Source organism: Sorex fumeus, unplaced genomic scaffold (assembly GCF_029834395.1).
Source record: "Sorex fumeus unplaced genomic scaffold, SorFum_2.1 ptg000106l, whole genome shotgun sequence".
NCBI lineage: Eukaryota > Metazoa > Chordata > Mammalia > Eulipotyphla > Soricidae > Sorex > Sorex fumeus.
The window spans coordinates 4528521-4536050 of NW_026606163.1; positions in this window are offsets into that span (position 1 = coordinate 4528521).

Here is a 7530-nt window from a genome sequence, read left to right on the forward strand (position 1 = left end):
GCCATCTTTAAAGCACAGAGCCGAAGAGAAGGGCCACATGGAGGGCGGGATCCACAGCTGCCTGAGGAAAAAAAAACAGATTCCAAAAAGAGCCGAGATTATCGGTAAGTCCCACAGGGGGTAGGTACCGCATCCCACCTCCCCAAGATGGAACCCCGGTGACCAGAAGACTCTACAAGCACAGCTCGAGTATGTGGGAACTAGGACTTTTTCTCAAATCTGCCGTGACTACAGCTCCCAGGTAACCTCTGTTTCTGGAAGTCACGCCCAGAGCCTACCCCCCAGCACCATTTTTACAGCAAACAGCCTAAGAGAAGGGCCACATGGAGTGCAGGATCCACAGCACCCGGAGGGAAAAAAACAGGTTCCAAAAAGAGCTGAGATCATCGGGAAGTCCCAGATGGGGTAGGTACCACATCCCGCCTCCCCCAGATGGAACCCCAGTGACCAGAAGCCTCTACAAGCACAGCTCGAGTATGCAGGAAGTAGGACTTTTTCTCAAATCTGCCGGGACTACAGCTCTCAGGTAACCTCTGATTCCGGAAGTCACGCCCACAGCCCGCCCCCCAGCGCCAACTTTACAGCATACAACCGAAGAGAAGGGCCACATGGAGGGCGGGATCCACAGCTCCCGGAGGAAAAAAAAAAACAGGCTCCAAAAAGAGCCGAGATCATCAGGAAGTCCCAGATGGGGTAGGTACCGCATCCCGCCTCCCCCAGATGGAACTCCGGTGACCAGAACCCTCTACAAGCACAGCTTGAGTATGCGGGAAGTAGGACTTTTTCTCAAATGTGCCGTGACTACAGCTCCCAGGTAACCTCTGATTCCGGAAGTCACGCCCATAGCCCACCCCCCAGCGCCATCTTTAAAGCATACAGCTGAAGAGAAGGGCCACATGGAGGGTGGGATCCACAGCTCCCGGATGAAAAAAAAAAACAGGTTCCAAAAAGAGCCGAGATTATCGGGAAGTTCCACATTGGGTAGGTACCGTAACCCTCCTCCCCCAGATGGAACCCCGGTGACCAGAAGCCTCTACAAGCACAGCTTGAGTATGCGGGAAGTAGGACTTTTTCTCAAATCTGCCGGGATTACAGATCCCAGGTAAACGCTGATGCCAGAACTCACGCCCACAGCCTGCCCCCCAGCGCCATCTTTACAGCATACAGCCGTAGAGAAGGGCCACATGGAGGGCGGGATCCACAGCTTCTGGAGGAAAAAAAAAACAGGTTCCAAAAAGAGCCGAGATTATCGGGAAGTCCCAGATGGGGTAGGTACCGCATCCCGCCTCCCCCAGATGGAACCCCAGTGACCAGAAGCCTCTACAAGCACAGCTCGAGTATGCGGGAAGTAGGACTTTTTCTCAAATCAGCCGTGACTACAGCTCCCAGGTAACCTCTGATTCCGGAAGTCACTCCCACAGCCCGCCCCCCAGCACCATCTTTACAGCATACAGCCGAAGAGAAGGGCCACATGGAGGGCGGGATCCACAGCTTCCGGAGGAAAAAAAAAGCAGGTTCCAAAAAGAGCCGAGATCATCGGGAAGTCCTAGATGGGGTAGGTACCGCATCCCCCCAGATGGAACACAGGTGACCAGAAGCCTCTACAAGCACAGCTCGAGTATGCGGGAATTAGGACTTTTTCTCAAATCTGCCGTGACTACAGCTCCCAGGTAACCTCTGATTCCGGAAGTCACTCCCACAGCCTGCCCCCCAACACCATCTTTACAGCGTACAGCCTAAGAGAAGGGCCACATCGAGGGCGGGATCCACAGCTCCCGGAGGAAAAAAAACAGGTTCCAAAAAGAGCCGAGATCATCGGGAAGTCCCAGATGGGGTAGGTACCGCATCCTGCCTCGCCCAGTTGGAACCCCAGTGACCAGAAGCCTCTACAAGCACAGCTCGAGTATGCGAAAGTAGGACTTTTTCTCAAAATGCCGTGACTACAGCTCCCAGGTAACCTCTGATTCCGGAAGTCACGCCCACAGCCCGCCCCCCAGCGCCATCTTTACAGCATACAGCCGAAGAGAGGGGCCACATGGAGGGCGGGATCCACAGCTCCCGGAGAAAAAGAAAAAAACAGGTTCCAAAAAGAGCCGAGATCATCGGGAAGTCCCAGATGGGGTAGGTACCGCATCCCGCCTCTCCCAGATGGAACCCCGGTGACCAGAAGCCTCTACAAGCACAGCTCGAGTGTGTGGGATCTAGGACTTTTCCTCAAAACCACGCAGCTGCTTATGCGGCCGCGCCATATCTCTCTATATACAAAGTGGTCAATGGGAAGTAAACCACCCAACGTTTCTCCCTGAAAATCAGAGTTAAGTTTGGAGCATGGCCACAGCCCCAGAAACACAAGGACTTGATGCAGAACCCAGCAGCTTGGAGGAGAAAAGTGAACGGATTATGCGTTAATCCAGGCCATCATGTCTGCCCGGAGGGGAAAAGGTGTTGCCCCATTCGCCCTCTCTTCTCTGGAAAGAAGGATGGCGGCTGAATGGGAGCCTTGTGGACAGCAAGTATGAGCCGGTGGTGTGGGGGCGACTAAAACCTCATGGGAAGGGGGCGTTCCGGTCCGTCCTTCACGCCATACCAAGGTCACCAGTTGCCCCCCACAAGCGGCTCTCCAGCACGGCCACAGCCCCAGAAGCGCAAGGACTTAATGCAGAACCCAGCAGCTTGGAGCAGAAAAGTAAAAGGACTATGCGTTAATCCAAGCCATCATGTCTGCCCAAAGGGGAAAGGGTGTTGCTCCCTTCCACCCTCCTCCCGCTGGAAAGAAAGACGGCGGCCACATGGGAGCCTTGTGGACAGCAGTTATGAGCCGGTGGTGTGGGGGCGACTAAAACCTCATGGGAAGGGGGGGCGTTCCGGTCCGTCCTTCATGCCCTAACGAGGTCACCAGTTGCCCCCCGCGAGCGGCTCTCCAGCACGGCCACGGCCCCAGAAGCACAAGAACTTAATGCAGAACCCAGCAGCTTGGAGCAGAAAAGTGAACGGACTATGCGTTAATCCAGGCCATCATGTCTGTCCGGAGGGGAAAGAGTGTTGCCCCATTCGCCCTCTCTCTCTGAAAAGAAAGATGGCGGCCACATGGGAGCCTTGTGGACAGCAGTTATGAGCCGGTGGTGTGGGGGCGACTAAAACCTCATGGGAAGGGGGCGTTCCGGTCCGTCCTTCACGCCCTACCAACGTCACCAGTTGCCCCCCACAAGCGGCTCTCCAGCACGGCCACAGCCCAGGAAGCACAAGGACTTAATGCAGAACCCAGCAGCTTGGAGCAGAAAAGTGAAAGGACTATGCATTAATCCAGGCCATCATGTCTGCCCGGAGGGGAAAGGGTGTTGCTCCCTTCCGCTTTCCTCCCTCTGGAAAGAAAGATGGCGGCCACATGGGAGCCTTGTGGACAGCAGGTATGAACCTGGGGTGTGGGGGCGACTAGAACCTCATGGAAGGGGGGCGTTCCGGTCCGTCCTTCAGGCCCTACCGAGGTCACCATTTGCCCCCTGCGAACGGCTCTCCAGCACAGCCACGGCCCCAGAAGCACAAGGACTTAATGCAGAACCCGGCAGCTTGGAGCAGAAAAGTGAAAGGACTATGCGTTAATCCAGGACATCATGTCTGTCCGGAGGGGAAAGGGTGTTGCCCCATTCGCCCTCTCTCTCTGGAAAGAAAGATGGCGGCAGCATGGGAGCCTTGTGGACAGCAGGTATGAGCCAGGGGTGTGGGGGCGACTAAAACCTCATGGGAAGGGGGGCGTTTCGGTCCACCCTTCACGCCCTACCGAGGCCACCAATTGCCCCCCACGAGCAGCTCTCCAGCACGGCCACGACTCCAGAACATAGAAACCAATTTCTTAACTATCTGACTTTCAGTAGAAATACTTCCAGGGTCAATAAGTAAAATAGCAGAAATCCAAAACCAACATTTAATTCTTGAACCCAGCTGTAGAAAGCAAATCACTTCACAATGCTTTTTCAGCATGTCCGATTTGGGGGGAGGGGTAAACTCTAAATAATAGTGGTGAATATTTTAATGAAACAATGAATGTAATCAAAGCAGATAGAGTGTTAACTAAAATTCATCTGCCTCACAGGGACTGGGAGGGGGGGTGGGGTTTTATTGGGGTTCTTCATGGTAAAAAATAAGTATTGGTAAAGGGAAATGTGTTTGATATTTGCATGACTGAGACCTAAACCTGAAAGCTTTGTAACCTTTCCCACAGTGATGCAATAAATAAATAAATAAAAATGAAACAATGGAGTGCACCGCCAGTGAAAAACAAGAGGATATGAGAGCAGAAATAAGGAAAATACAAATGAAAATACAAGCATAAATGCCAGATCTAAAACCTGGAAGATGAAATGAAAACCTCACTGGGAGACCTCATTAACAGAGTAACAGCTTCTGAACACAGAATCAGTGAACTCCAAGATGAGGTGCAGGAAATCTCCAGAAGACACCAGAAGATAGAAAATAGCCTCAAAATAAACCAATAGATGACAAGAGAACTTTGGGATGTATTCAACAACAATGTAAGAATCCTTGAGTTCCCAGAGGGACAGGGGAAAAAAAACCCTATGAAGAAGCAACTGTCAAGGCCATCATTTATGAGTTCCCATAGCTGAAAAGTACATGCACCCAGATCCAGGGGGCCCAACGGGTGCCAGCTAAAAGAAATAAAAATGAAAATACCATGAGATGCATCTTAATCAGAATGCTGAAAATGATAGAGATAGAATACTGAAAGAAAACATCACAAAAGGACATCACTTACAAAGGAGCATCCTTAATATGTACAACCAACTTATCAGATTAAATCTTCCATGCTTGAAGATAGTGGTGAAATACAGTGAATAAAATTCAATGAAACAAATGCCTCACCAAGAATACTTTACCCGCCAGATTCTCATTCAGATTTTGAAGGAACAAAACACAACTTCACAGCTAAACTTCATAGACTTAAAGCCATTTAGATGGGTCACTTTAAGATAAGACAACCCCCACAGACATAGCAAATTCTTACAAAAAGATGGCAACCCCCCCCCCCAACAAAAATCTCTCTCAAAGTCAGTGGGCTAAATATACCAATTAAGAGAAACAGAATGGTAGGATGGATTAAAAAATTGAAACCAACACTCTGTTGTCTGCAAGAAACATATTTAAACATCAAACATAGACTCAAAGTCAAAGGCTAGAAAACAATTGTTAAGGATATCACTTGATCACTTGACTTCCTGTTACTTATCGATTTGCTTGAGTGGACGCCAGTAACGTCTCCATTTGTCCCTGTCATGTGCTAGTGTAGCCCAATAGCATCTGTTCGTTCTAGGAATATGAAAGGCCTCATACAGATCGTTCAGGGTCTTGATGAAGAAGTCTGACCATCTTGTAGGTGGGCAGCCACGCAATCTTTTGACATCCCATGGAATCCAGTCGGTAATGGCTCTAGTCCTGTGGCAGTCTCCAAATCTCATTACATGTCCACCCATCTGATTTTCGATGCCTTGGCAAACAAAACAGCATCCCTGATTCTTGACCATTAAAGGAGGTCGGAACTCCAGATTCTTTCTCTCATTTGAGTGAAAAGTGACACTCCAAGCATAGCTCTTTCGATTCATCTTTGGAAGACCCGAATAGCATTCTCATCCTGTTTTCGTAGGGCCCAGGTCTCTGAGGCATATGTTAATGCAGAAAGAACAGTGGAATTGAAGAGATGTGCCCAGAGCCAGAGGTTCTTTGTCCTCTAGCTATTTCTTTGATGTTCTTGAAGGCGTTCTATAAGCCGCTCTCTTCCTCCTGCGCAACTCAGGTGCCAGGTCATTCGTCATGTTGACTTCTCGACATAGGTACACATAACTGTTGCATTTGGAGATGGTCGTTCCATTGAGAGCGAATGGAATATCAGGAACAAGACTGTTTTTCACAACATTGTCTTCGTGAGATTCAGCTGTAGACCGACCTTTCCACACTCACGGTCAAAGTCGGCCAGCATTTGTGCCACTTGGCTAATGTTTGGTGTTATTAGAATGATATCATCAGCAAAGCGGAGGTGATGTAGTTGCCGACTGTCTATCTTCACTCCCATTCCTTCCCATTGCAGTCATCGCATGACGTTCCCGGGGGTGGCACTGAAGAGTTTCGGTGAAATGGTATCACCCTGCTGAACTCCTCTCTTGACATTGATGATCACTTCTTTGTAGAATGGTGATATCCTGGTAGTGAATCCGTAATACAGCTCACAGAGGACCCTGATTGATGTATTGAGTTTGAATGCCCTGATTGGCTAGGGCTTCAATGACTGCTTCGGTCTCAACAGAATCAAAGGCCTTCTTTAAATCAATAAACGTTAGGCAGAGCAGCATCTTGAACTCCCAAGAAACCTCAGTGAGCTTGGTTATCGTGTGGATATGGTCAATTGTGCTGAATCCTTTGCGGAACCCAGCTTGCTCACATGGTTGTCCTTCATCTAGCGTTCTGCCAATCCTATTCAGGATGACTCAAGTGAACAGCTTGTAGATGACAGACAATAGGGCAGAACATGCGACAAAAGAGGCGGCAGAGGTGTCAGTGTCCTTGTCAACATGAACTTGGCCACAGCATTGATTCTTTCGAATGCCTTACAACCTGAATAGGACAATTACACTTGAATAGATGTGACTTACTGCCGGCAGTTTCTATCTTCGTTGTAAATGCACCAACATCCAATTATGATGGAATAATTGAGAAGTCCTACATGCAGTTGGAGAAATTCTATAAAGTTGACCACACCTTCTACAAGATCATTGTTGGTGATTTTAATGCCAAGATAGGACCGAGAAGTTCAGCTGAAGAACTCCACATTGGGACCCATGGCCTAGAATGGAACAAACAGGGTGAGAGAGTGTCTGACTTCATTGTGTCGACCAAGACACGATTATCCAGGGTAACTCACAGTTCCAGAAGGCCGAATCTAAACATTGAACATGAGAATAAAGACCAAGTTACCAGAAATTGTGGGATGCAGCTAAAACAGTTATAAGAGGAATGTTTAGTAAGAATTCTGTAAGAATTCATCAGGAAGGAAGACGCACATATTCAGCTTAACTTCTCACTTTAAGATCTTGATAAATGACCATCAAAAGGAGCTTAAACCAGGTGGCAAGAAGGAAATAAAAAAAATCAGTAAAAATGAACGATCTGGAATCACAAAAGATAATCCAAAAGATCAATGAAACCAAGAAATTGTTCTTGAAAAAAAAAGAAAGACAATAAACTGCTATCAAGACTTACAAAGAAAGAGAGAGAACCCCAATAAACTGAGAAATGAAGGGGTGACATCATAACAGAAACTAGAGAAATTCAAAGAATCACCAGAGATTGTTTTCAGAATCTTCATGCAACAAAACAAGAGAAACTTGAAGAACCAGATAAATTCCTGTATTTCTATAAACTCCCAAGCCTGTACCAAATTTGGAATGCCTGAAGAAACCTATTACTATTGAAGAAATTGAAATGGTAATCAAATTCTTCCAAGAAACAAAAGCCCAGGCCAAG